This window comes from Haliotis rufescens, unplaced genomic scaffold (assembly GCF_023055435.1).
Source record: "Haliotis rufescens isolate VD_foot unplaced genomic scaffold, xgHalRufe1.0.p SCAF_32, whole genome shotgun sequence".
Lineage (NCBI taxonomy): Eukaryota > Metazoa > Mollusca > Gastropoda > Lepetellida > Haliotidae > Haliotis > Haliotis rufescens.
The window spans coordinates 1,444,126-1,457,964 of NW_025964024.1; the positions used below are offsets into that span (position 1 = coordinate 1,444,126).

At 38.9% G+C, this 13,839-nt stretch overlaps 1 protein-coding gene across 1 annotated transcript in view; it reads right to left on the reverse strand.

Annotated features, from left to right (window-relative positions):
* The window catches only part of LOC124149139 (organic cation transporter protein-like), a 29,453-nt gene extending 16,529 nt beyond the window's left edge, over positions 1-12,924 (reverse strand). Inside the window, exon 1 of the mRNA XM_046520513.2 lies at positions 12,812-12,924. The gene's annotated coding sequence lies outside the window, so the exon portion shown is untranslated. The remainder of the gene's footprint in view (positions 1-12,811) is intronic.
* Between the last annotated feature and the right edge of the window lie 915 nt (positions 12,925-13,839).

Here is a 13,839-nt window from a genome sequence, read left to right on the forward strand (position 1 = left end):
GGTGATGTCTCAATTACCAAACGTATGGCAATTGGGAGACCAAAAGAATACAAATTATTCCAGGGTGTCATTCCTTACAAAAATATTCTTTTCGTCAGTGTGTAAAGGAAGCAGCTTTACTGTGTAATGTGGACAATGTTCTTGCTAAATAGATGTCCATTTAACTATAATGTTTCATACAGTGACCATGAAGTATCTGTCAAGGCTGAAAAAAACATCTGCACCATGTTTTACTTTTTAGGCCTGCAATATTTTTGGGGGTATACATTTATTTGATTTTGCTACTCATACAATCAAAGAAATGTTCACGAAAAGGCGCATTAATGACATGTATACATTACTTGGTGTGTATGAGCAAATCACAGGACTGAAATCAGTATACACATAGCTGGCCTTGATTTTGGTAATAAAAATCCCTTTCACCTTTAAGATACCAGTTACCATCTTTCAAGTAACATCCCCTACATTTTGCAGCCATTTTTCAAAGCCCACGGACATTTAATCTCCAATAATGTATTATGATGATTTTCTTTGCATTAACTGTTCAAACCACTGAAGAACCAAGGGACAGATTTTCTTTATCGATCAACAAACCTTTAATTTGCTCTGACAGTTTCTTTAGGTCTCCTACTCTCAATCTGTTTATACATTTCTCTTCCCTTGCTTTCTTTTTTTCTACCCCACACAAGAGAAGTTGGTACATTGCAATATTCAATGCTACCAGTTAAAATATTGTCATGGAGCAAACATTGAACTAACTTTGAACAATCAATGGTACTGTTTGTTTTCAAATGAATCTGCCCTGGTGCAAACACGTTTAAAATTGGAAGTTGTTACCAAACTGACCATGTAGGATTCTCACTCTGCCCTGTAGTTTCATGTTCTGTGTAATTGATGTCATCAGTACAATATTTCAGTTTATCAATTACATCACAGGCTCATCATTGCTTCTTCATCGATTGATCATACGGATGGGCCATCAGTGAAACTCATTTTCTCGAAAGCTTCAATATCAAACAGGGTTGCAGCTATATGCCTGTAAGCCCCATAAGATCTGAAATTATTTAAAGATATATATGTATGTACACGTAACTACTTTTTATGAAGAGTGAATGTTTCAATGTGTTTAACAGTGTTATGTATAAATTTACATGAAGTAAAACATAAAAACTTTGGCAGAGGTCTACTGCAAATTCATATGGACATATATATACATTGTTCAAGAGTTTAGAACAGGTTCTGTCCCTTTCGAAACTGAAGTGGCTGGGGAATTCTGCTTTATCATAAGAATTAATCATATGCATTGTATTCGATGGCCGTTAAAATATTTAATATTAAGCATCATTAATCGGGCCTATTTCAATGTTCAAGATTACCAGTTGACTTACCCTTCAGGGCACTGGCAATAAGCATTTTTAATGTCAACATTCAGCTTATCAGCAATCCAAAGGTGGTAGTAGTCAGACGTTAAGCAACACATTCGCACAAATGGACCACTTCGTGACGAATGTACCCTGTAAAAGTCTTAACCATGATCCTTTAAATACATCTTCAACTGAGGTACAGTCTTGGAAGAGAACATACTTGATATTTTCTTGAAATCACTACCGTGGAACGTAAGTAGGCAATTTCGTCTGTCGACAAGCGATCTCGGCTCGGAAATCTGACGCGGTCACGTGTCATCAGGGGCAGATAACTCTAAACGGCCAAACTAGGAAATGGCTTTTGGAAGGAAGTTGCCATGATATTTAGATGCATATATGAAGAACTAACGACGGATGTTATTGTCAACAATAGAGTAGTCACATGTGATTATATGGCCAACTTGTTGGTGCTGAATCTTGGCAGGCACATGTAGAGGACGTTACCTTTTGAGACCATGTTCTGATAAACCGTTCCTATAATTTATCAACGTGGATGAAATGGGGTCCAGTGAGGCAAGTGAAACTGTTTATAGTTCCTGAAGTTTGAAAGATTATGGGACAACATGGAGAACTCATTTTTGTATGAGAATGTTACTCAGATTGAAGTTTCACGTCAATCGAAGTATGTTTATGTACGCCTGACTTTCAAACGTGGTATATTTGTCATTTTAAATTTGTGGCAAAACTTGCAAACTATCGCCAGCGAGTAAAGCAATGGTGTAAATCCTACTGAGATACCATGCAGGTAGGAGAGGTACTGTAAGTCATAATGGTGCCTGGTATGGTGATAATCTTTTGGTTGCTGGCGATCTATAACGTTTTTATATTAAAGTTGATAAAAGACTCACAGAAAATATAAAGATTATGTGAGAATTAAACCATATCTGCATTGTTGCATAATAAAATGCTGTTGACGAAAAAGATAGTTTTATGAAAAAGATGTTGTATTTCAACCAATCTCTGAAGGAAATAACATATTAATAATCTGTCCATAATGCTCAAAATTTTCAGTTTCAACATGCGTCATTCCATTCTTGTGAATATGTCTTAAACCCGTCATGTTGTGTCGTTGTTAATAACGCCGGGGTATCGTATTTCGTGATTATGCAAGAATCTCTACATTTTGCCTGGGAGCTATTACATGGGGCAGCATATCAACAGCACATGATCAGAATATTTATATCCATGTGTTGTTTTTTGCAAGAAAACCTCTCTAAATTCATGCTTATATTTATGAATTCAGACTAATCCACGTATAACCCAGCGGCAATGTCATCTGCCACAACGACTTCTCCATACATGTCCGTGCGTTGAAATCCCCGCAAGTACAATGATAAAACCCCTACCTGTTGTGGTACATTTACCAGGTAGAACATAATATATACCACCTTTAACTGACCTGTTAGTATGCCATGGTGGGCCGTTAGGATTGATGTGTACTCATCCAATTAAACATCTGTATCAATATGTAACATCGACTTATCAAACAAACTTAAGATAACATTTTCATAAACTTGTGTATATTTTACAAACCTGGGAATTGGTTTTCACACTACTACACGTTATCCACTTGCATATCGACCATAGTCGACGTTCAGCCTCTATACTGCAGCTGCAGGCTGGATAGTCCGTACGATTTGTTTAGCTTCTTAGCTTCCAGTCGAGTCCATTCCTATTCCAGGATGTGAAACAGGTTTGGTTCGTGAAATCCTGGGCTCCTGATATTTTTTTTTTCATTTCCCTGACTTGCTTCAGTGTTGTCCAAGTGGATACTATTCTCTGAGCTTCTTGATCTGGTGTATCGGAGATCTGCTGAAGGTGGCTTCTGTGGAATGCTTGCTGACAACCTTAGGATCACCTGGCCCAGCTTGGTGTGATCTAACCTCAAAGCTATCTTTTATGGAAGTTTAAACATAATCCTTTATACAATAAATGAAGTTGTTTTTTCTATATTCATAGAAATAATTTGAGACCAGCGGCAATAAAGTAGGGTGGATTGTTCCAATTTCAGAAAAGAGCATTTGTATCAAAGTGTATTTACACAACTATTCCCCACGACAACGTTTGTTTGCTTGTTATTTTTGTTAACGCCGCACTCAGCAATATTTCAGCTATATGGCGGTGGTCTGGGCCTGACAATCCAGTGATTGACATCATGAGCATCGATCTACGCAATTGGGATACGAAGACTTGCATCAACCAAATCAGCATGGGGACCATAGATACAGTTACATATCGACATTAAGGATAAGTTAAAAGCATTTCTCTTTTAAAACAGTACTGTTAACACGCTATCAACACGGTTCAGTTATATATTGAGGTTATCATGCTAGTTAGTTTGGGGATGATAGATATCCTGTATTCGGAATAAATAATTATATTTAGTGAGTCTTGTCATTAGTTATGTAATTCCTAAAGTCTGTCGTCGAAGCACATGTTCTCATCTCTTACAAACATTACTTAAACATTGCAAGTTTTCCTGGAATGTGCACATTAATATGTATTACGTCAGAAGGTCGATTATTTGTCAGCCGGACAGTCAATATAATTCCAACTGAATCCTGTTGCTTAGACAGTGGCACAACTACATGTAGGCAAAATAACAATGTTTCTACTCGCCCTTTGCGGCAATCCATCGGTCTGCCAGCTTAAGTATCTGCACTTTTCCAAAGGGGGGTTACACTAACCTTAGTATATAAGATGTCACGCTTGTTTAGAATCTGTCTGTACTGTCATAACGTTACGAAGTGCAAAGTCAGAAGTACATACAGTGACAAAATGAAACAAGGTAACAATTCGGACATATTTCGGACAAACCAGCTGTTTAAATTGGGGAATAGCACCAAGCCGCAGAAGTTTACAAGCAGAGGTATGGAAACTGATCCCGCTGGGCTAGTATATCCATGACCCTCCTACTGTATGGTGAAACTTAATTACGTGCCTACCCATATCTTTACGAATTTAACTGCGGCCTAGTGCAAAATGCGTTCGAGATAACAGTATCCAATTATGTGTACTGCTAACCAGAGTCATACATCATGATGAAAACAAGGGTTTGAATTGGAACATTGATATTTACTCTTAATTGTTGACATTTTGAAGACGTTATAGTGACCAAAAACAAAGTGGAAAGTATTATTGTCGCACAAAAATTGAGAACTGCTTCAAACCAGTCTGTGTCAACGGAATCCTAAGGATGCAAGAAAGACGGACCTCGTGAATACTTGGTGTAACCACCCTGCACACAAACGACTACCCCCAGGCTCCTCTTCATTCCATGACACGGACGTTGCACTTGACTTTGGGGTATTCTAGCCCATTCCTCATGCAAAACAGCAGAATCAAGTTCAAGTTACGTTCGGATAGATGGGTCTCTCTGTCAAATTAACGACATTAAATGTCCCTCAGATGTTCTACTGGATTAAGATCTGGGTTTCTTGCAGGCCAAGGTAGTGTCTCGATTGCATTCTGAGGTAAGCATTCCAGAACAGCAATGATCTGTGAGGTCTAGCATTTCCATCCATAAAGACATGTCTAGTGGCCAATGCATGATTGTCAAAATGGATGACAACTGCCTTCTCCAGAAAGGCATGCTGATATCGAAATCCGTTCAGATTACCTTGCACAGTGATCAAGTCAGGTTAATAATTATATGAACCACATACAATTGCCGATACCCACTAAATAAATAGGTCTCAGGAATGTTGTGTGCAGCCATGGCTGTATTCGCCTACCCCTAGGCACGTGTACGGACGTCTACCAACAGAAACAGACTTTCATTGGAAGAAATGGACGTTGATTAGACCATACGAAACGAGCAGCTTTGCTGGCCTCAGTTAACAAGGGACGTTTGATTGGTCATCACGCCCTGTATCCAGCTGTTTTCAGACGTTTTCTTGTGGTTCTTGTCGAAATTGCTCTGCCTGGTAGCCACTGTGCCTTTAAAACTGTAATGTTGTCAAATGGACGTAGTCTAACGAGCTCTACTAATGCTGCATCTTCTCTCCTGGATGTCTTGCGTGGCTGACATGCGCGTGGCCTGTCCTTAACATTTGTTGTTCGGTATCACTAATCATGAAATTACAGCATGGCTACATACAATTTCACTACAATACCTTCCTACATTTTTCATTCCAATAATCCACCATCTTGACGCTTCAAGACAATCAACGACGTGCCAAGATAATACTTTGTAATGACCATCCAGCTTGTGTTGAGAATTGTGTACCTGCAATTTTCACGACTAATATGTGCTTTTAGATATTTCAATGGTATTGCGCTTCACGTGCAGTGTGTGCAAGATCAAACACATTGACAGTGATATTGGTGATGGTATGGTGCAGGAAAAGGGCCATGATATATATTATATGGATACAACTTACTCAATTTCAAAACTTATAATAATGATGATAATAATTATAATAATAATAAGCAGAATTATATCAAGGAAGAAGGTCATGTAACGCCACTACTTTTCAGTTCAAAAGGTACTCTTTCCTTGTCATTTTAATGTAGCAATGATTATTTATAGGACTGTTTGGTACCAACATTGGTGAGTGAGTGAGTTGGGGTTAACGCCTCTTTGAACATTGTTCCAGTTAAAGCACGGCTTCATGTGGGAGGAAGGCCCGAAGTGATGCAGATCTTAGACGTTTACCACTTCGGTGAAACGCACGAGCACGGGTATTCATAAAGAATGAATTAATTTTCATCGATCTAGAGAAAGCATACGATACTACATGTAAGCATGGAATTTTGGTTTGAGATGTCGATTGTCTCTTTTTATATCACAGTTATTATCACACATATTACAGACAGACAATTTCAAGTCAACCTATCTGACGATTATAACAACGATCAGGGCGTCCCACAAAGTAGTATTTTGTCTGTCAAACTATTCCGTATCAAGACAAATAGTCTTTCAAAATATAAAGCGACTCTGAAGAGTAAGTAATCGCTTGTAGTGGATGATTTTAATATTTTTTGTCAAGTTAAAAATATGCATATTATTGAGAGACAGCTACAATAATGTCTCAATAAAATACATAAAAACATATAAAATATTGTTATGGGATAACAAGACGTATTCTTATCCTTAAATTAGAAGGGAGAATTCCGTGGGTCAGTGATCAGTCCTAGAGATGTTCCAGTATTTATTGTGAGGTTCAATGTGTTATACATAATAAATTAATCAACCAATAATCTTAAATAAACGTTTTACTTTGATGGGGGTATTAGCGTTTCACATGGTAGAGTTTGTATACATCCTAACAATTATAATATTTTATTCTTTCAACACAACATTGGATAATAATCGTTCAGAAACCATTCATACATTTCCTTAAATCATTTCTCAAAGATTGTCATATAAATCCTAAATAAATGACATTTGCCGTTGAACCTAATATGTGCATTGGTTCTCTATCAGCATATAGTTAATCATTCATGAGTGCAATAAATACACTACTATTCATGACAATAGATATAATTCATTTACATATTCAGTAATGACTGAGCTATTATGCACGACAATATTCACGCAGAGATTATTTAAAAATACACAAAATACATAATATTTGCCACTTTCTATTCATCATGAATAGAAAATTTTTATCGTGATATTATTTGACATAAATAATAGAGTTTGTACAAGTGAGCCTACCTTAAATAAGAAGGGAGAATTCCGTGAGTCAGTGATCAGTGAAAGAGATGTTCCAGTATTTATTGTGAGGTTCAATGTGTTGATATGAAATCACGGACCTCTTTTTATGGTCTAAAAAGTACTGGAAACACCACTGATCAACGTCGGAATTCTCTTGATTGGCCAAAACATACAATGTGTCCTTTAATTACAATTTTGGTTGGTTGAAATAGATAATTTAGGTATAAAATAGGTAATTTGCTAATAAGAATTTGATTGGACAGGCCGGAATGAGTTCTTATAGGATGTGTCACGTGACCGTAACACGATGGTAATTGCGGTAATTACGTCAGACTAAGTAAACTTTGTTTTACCAACTGCTGCCTGGATGTCTATACAATGGTCATTTACAGGTAAAGAAATCAATAGATTGGTTTTTAACTAGACACTGGCAATAGCATATGGTTGATGTTAATTCATCTTCCCGAGGCAAGAGAGTTAACTGACTTTAAAAGTCCAATTTCCACCCTTGCCGAACTAGGCTGCAATTACTGGGCTCGATCGTAGCGCCACCATTGGCTATTACCAGTTATGTCCCTTCTAAGCCTCTCCTATGGACCAATCAGATTCCACTTCACGTGTCACTTGTGTTTGCTTCACACAAAATGGTGGCGGCAAGTCAGGACGATCTGATCGATAATCAAGATCTATATTGTGATAAAACGGGTCTTACATCGCGAAATGCATCAAATCACGTGAGCACCTTGATTAAAAATATGAAAACATTTGGAAAATATCTGCTGACAACGAGTTGGCGGTGCACATGCTTTGCAAATCCTGCAATTGACCGAAATCGGCACGACAGTTTCCGAACCGGATTTCGATTTCGGTGCGTGATTTTGATTGGACTATGCATAGACTCGTTAGCCCAGTCAAATGTAACTCTATAAAACCAGCCTAGTTCGGCAAGGATGGAAACTGGACATTTAAAGTCAGTAAACTCTCTTGCCTCGGGAAGATGATGTTAATTAGGTTTGCTAAGCTTGGCCTTGACATGAGGGGTAATTAAAGTGACACTTCAATGTTAGTAACTGTATAGAAATAATTACATGAAATTTATGGCAAATATGTGCAAAATATATACATACAAATAATATAAAAATGTGAAATATTTTATCATAAATTGTGCACTGTCACAATATACTAAAACTAGAAAAAAACTAAGCGTATACATTTCTGTAGAAAGACCCAGGATTATTTTATCTGGCACTCCTATCAAAGTAGATATTCCTGCCATCTATTAAAAGTTCCTGAAAGCACTTGACTTATTGAAAGTCGTATCAAACGGCAAATGGGGAGGGGATTGAAAAACCCTTCTCCATTTGTTCAGATCACACAGGGGGCACGGGTGGCCCAGTCGTCTAAGGCGCCGCGATTCGCTGTGCAGAGTTGCGTCCCTTGGGCACGCCAGAAACCTATGATTGTGGGTTCGAATCCCGGTTCACCCCGATTATGTTTCTAGGTTTGTCAGCACCATAGCCGTGCTCGTGGGTTTCACTGAAGTGGTAAACGTCTAAGACCTGCATCACTTCGGGCTTTCCTCCCTCATTAAGCTGACACGCCGTGATATAACTGGAACACTGTAAAAAGCGGCGTTAAACCAAACTCACTCACTCACTGAGATGATTGGGGTGATGATGGTTATAATGTTGCGCACTTAGTCTTTGACATCTTACTTCACAGTTGAAATGGGACATTTTAACGGGGCCATATTTGGTCCCATGGCACTAAGAGGGTTAACATGAGCCCCTCAACAAGTAATTTACCCAGACAATCAAAGGAAGGTAAACCCACAACTGACCAGAGCTGAATACCGTCATGCGAGTCAAACACTCACATCCAAACATCATAACTGAGGCTATCGGCAATTGACACAGGAACAGGATTTAGTGGAGAAATACAGGTACAGAACGGATCCCACAAGCTGATTTTGTTTAATGCAGAGTATGGGGCAGAAATGCAATCTCAGTCGCTGGATGTTCCTGGTTGTGGCCAGTACATGTTGCACCAATACGAGACAAAATCCTAACGGGCCTTAACTCTTTGAAAGAAGTGGATGCCACCATTATTGCAAAGCAAGAGGATTTTGTTATTAACGGAATCATTATTCCAGATATTTCTTCAAATGAAACAAATTCACACACGGTTCAACTGGATGAGGATGAAATCATTCCCCCAACGTCAGAGAAACTTCTTACTGGAAGAGTCAAATGCCAACTACAGAATTATGCGAGATCGGCAGTGTTAGAACAAGTCTCGAATAAAAAGGGCATTTTTCATAGTGCAGGAGTGGTGAAGGGTAAGATTAAGTCTGCTAAGAAAAGAATTCACTTGGGTAGACTTACAGATGCCCAACCGAAGGTGGAACGTATAAAATTTGAATTTGAAACCAGACCAAGTGGACAAGGAAGTGCCACAGCATCTGGTCAGATTGTAAGAGGAATCATTTAAACATCTACACAACGTGGAAAAAAGCATAACTGGCAGACACTCAACCTAAAATTGAAGATGTGTTTTGAGGTATTATCGAGCATACTCTTTCCACGTAGATTTCAATGAACGCCAGACAACTCTTGCTCAGAAGGTTACAACATTTAAGTACAAATTAAAAAAAGTGTTATGTTAGACATGTGAAGGACATTTCCAAATTGGACGCGCCAGTGACAAAAATTATGTCCGATGCGATTCCCTATTTTGACTTGTGTTTTCGTGGTTGTTTTCAGATAAACAATGGCCTTGCCTTTGCATGTATGTGTGCCCGGTGACACCGATGGTGCAGGATGCATTCACCCTTTCTTGATCACGTGGTATCATCAGTATTTGATCGTTAGTCAGAAACACATGCTCATGATATGATTGGAATCGTGCAATCGTCTCTGCTTTTGGCAGATATTTGTTATAGATATTGAAAGGGTTTTGCGCTTTCATTTGGAAGATGACGATTTAGGATGCTTCAACACTGAATTACAACTGGTTGTGCCAAGTCTATTTTGTATCCATAAAGGAGAACACCTATATGACTCCAGCACAAAGAGGAGAACCATCTCCAAAGTTTTTGAACAAGGGCCCTGTGGTTCCAACAACCTCAGAAAGGGCTAGCTCAGTGGTCCTGGTCAAAATAAATATGGAAGTTTGCGCTGGTGTGTGGATGATTTTAAGAAGCTAAACGGTGCAACTCAAAATAATGTATACCCTCCACCACACATGGTCTAATTGTTACCTGCAAGGAGTGTGGCAAGTTTGTTTTTAACCCTAGCTTTCCAGAGTGGCTTACGCAAAATAGAAATGAATCAAGTGGACCAATCACCAGATTTGGACTCTTCGAGGTCACATCAATGCCATTTGGACACAACTGAAAGGGATGCAGTGTGTTCTGAAAAGCATTGAAAGACAAACAGACAAAGCAGAAACGGTTGTATGACCTAGGAAGTAAAGACAAGCCTTACATTACAGATGATCTGATGCGGGAAAAAAACCCAGAAAAATGATCGCCGAAGTTAAGCCAATTTGGAAAGGGCCATTTGTTATGACAGATGTTCTTGGTCCAGATCACTTTGAAGTTCAAGACAACAAATGTAACAAGATACTGCTCTTTCTCACTGGATTGCAAGAAATTTCAAACATGTTTAACCTCCAGTACCAGAAGAACAGATAGAGCATCCCTTGCAGGATAAATAGAAAAGCAAGGATCAAAACAATGTGGATACTGGTACTACCAAAGACACAGAATCACAGAAGCCTGCAGTGAAGGAATAAATTGAAGATCCTCGGATCACTCAGTTTGTGGAGCTACTGAAGCAGCCAGCTGAGGCCTTGCAGGGATCGACAAATACAGAACAGATATCTCATACATTGGAGCCACAGAGAAAGACTCGTAGGAAGCCTCTCAACAACCCCAGAGAGTTGGTCAGCAGATCACAGGGAAATGATCATAAGGATGTACAACCTAAATCATTGTAATCCTCAAGATGGCGTCGCCAGCGGAAGCAAAAGAACTTAACTTTGTAAACGCAACCTTTTGTTTAAAAGGGGGATGTGTTACGTACGTGTAAAACAGCGGTATTCTCAGGTGGTTCTATGTATGGGACTCATCATGAGCGGTTGAAATAAACCCTATGGTCATACGATCCTCGTTTGTGGTCATTGCTAATACGTAGCGATGCCCATGCCACAAACATAAAGAAGCCACTACATATCTACATTATGCACGCAGGTAAATATTAAGCTTCACTATAATCTGTACCGGGTATTTGAGATGCCATTGATTAACATCTATCATACTTTGTCATGCAATTTGTGTGAATGGCGGATGCTGTCGGTCGTACAGGGCATGCTTACCCTTTTCGCGAACACCCGATGTCATCGCTGATTGTCAGTGATCGAATCATATATTTTTAGGGGTTTCTATTGGTCTGGAAATCACTATTGCGATAACGATTGATATTGAAAGAAACTATTGCGATAAATATCGATTGTTTGAAATTCAGTGTATCATTTTAGATGGATTTTAGTGCTGAATTAAAGCTTGGAACTGAAGTTTCCTTGAATGTGATAACCATAACAACAAATAAAAAGTTTGAGATATGACAGATTTGTTTTTTCTTTACCCTTATACATTACCATATGTAAGTTACTACCACTCATGATCAAAAGAAAACAAATTTGAACAGCATTGCATGTATTTATTGATGTGGTAAGTACAATGGAAACTATCGATATTCCTAACTGAAATGGATACTTTTGATCGGAAACTGCTTTAACAATCGATTTATTGACTTTAAGTGCTTACCAACAGCAATATATCGATATTTAGATTTATCTTGACACCCCTAATAATTTTCACCCCTATTTTGCACCAAGTATTATCTGTTTCATGAGAACATTGAGTTGTTCACTGGCATTGACGTTTTATATTGTTTGTGGAAAGGCTTTTGTTGATTTATTTTAATATTATATTTATATTTCAGTTGATCAAAGTAAGCATAAATAAAGTTATAATATGCATGACTCCCCATAGATTAACATATTATAACAGCCGATCCTTATCAAATATGTGCATAACAATGCTACTACATGAGATTACAAATAGTTACGATATGCGCTGAAAATCTAATTACGTAACAGGGTAATACCTATCAATCAATGCTATCAATAAACCACCAATTATATCTATCGGACACCGCAAGTTCTATTCATTACTATATTAACCACATTTTTAAGTGGGGGCACGGGTGGCCCAGTCGTCTAAGGCGCCGCGATTCGCTGTGCAGAGGTGCGTCCCTTGGGGACGCCAGAAACCTACATGTATGATTGTGGGTTCGAATCCCGGTTCGCCTAGATTATGTTTCTAGGTTTCTCAGCACCATACCGAAGTGGTAAACGTCTGAGACCTGCATAACTTTTGCTTCCCTCCCACATTAAGCTGACACGCCGCGATATAACTGTAATATTGTTAAAAGCGGGGTTAAAGCCAACTCACTCACTTATTTAGATTGATTGAGTATGGTTTTACGCCGCTTTTTGCAATATTCCAGCAATATCACGGCGGGGGACACCAGAAATGGGCTTCACACATTGTACCCATGTCGGGAATCGAACCCGGGTCTTCGGCGTGACGAGCGAATGCTTTAACCACTAGGCTACCCGACCGCCCCCACTTATTTTGAAGTACTGAAGTGACACTTACTTTTGCAAGAGGAATGGGCATATACACAAGTGAAAAGTATTGCTTCCGTGTGTGAATACTTTGCTCTCTACTTCTCAGCTTCACATGGCTTTTCCCCAGTCTGCAATTCAAACAAGAATAACTGGTCTCAATTCATACCCTGTTCTTGACGACTGTGCAATTACCTCCCTCACTTACTGAAATTGATAAACACGATTCTTTCACAGAAAATGAGCGCAGTAACCTATTCAGGCTGGAACTAGGTTACGTGATGAACTGGCACGTACACACTGCCTCCTGATTTTTTTTGTAAACTCTGTCACAGATGTCATGCCTTTCCGGGCATAATTAACAATATTACATTTTAGGGCACAACAAGCATAAATTACACAACAGTTAATGCCTAAACATTTTCTATTTCGCTTCTATTGCATGGACTGTCATATATTTCGTTTCATTAGCCTTCAAATGTTATGTCTAGTACATATTCCCACAAACGGTACCCTTTTGCTGATTGTAACAACCAATTAGCTTACATATTGTCGCTAATATCCGGGGGTTTTTTTATCACATAAAACTATATACACGATATAAATGAGTGTTAGCGATTATTTTGTTTGACAGCAGTTTTTGACACGGAGCATTGGTTGCCGCAACAGGCAGATTGACGGCCATTGTGGATGAGGATTTAATTATGGCTCCATAAGTGTACACGCGTAGTGAGTCAACCATCATCTTTAACACTAAGCGAGGCCCAGTGGGTAAAGCCACAAAGACCCAAAAACCAATACTTACCACCCCTAGCGCACTAGAATGCTCTAAAGCCTCCTGTAACGTGTTGACAAACAATGTGTTGATCTCTTTGTCACAGCTCCATAGTTGCGGCGCTGGAAAGTGAGTGAGTGAGTAAGTTGGGTTTACGCCGCTTTTAACATTATTCCAGTTATATCACGGCGTGTCAGCTTAATGTGGGAGGAAAGCCCGAAGTGATGCAAGTCTCAGACGTTTACCACTTCGGTGAAACTGACGAGCACGGGTATGGTGCTGAC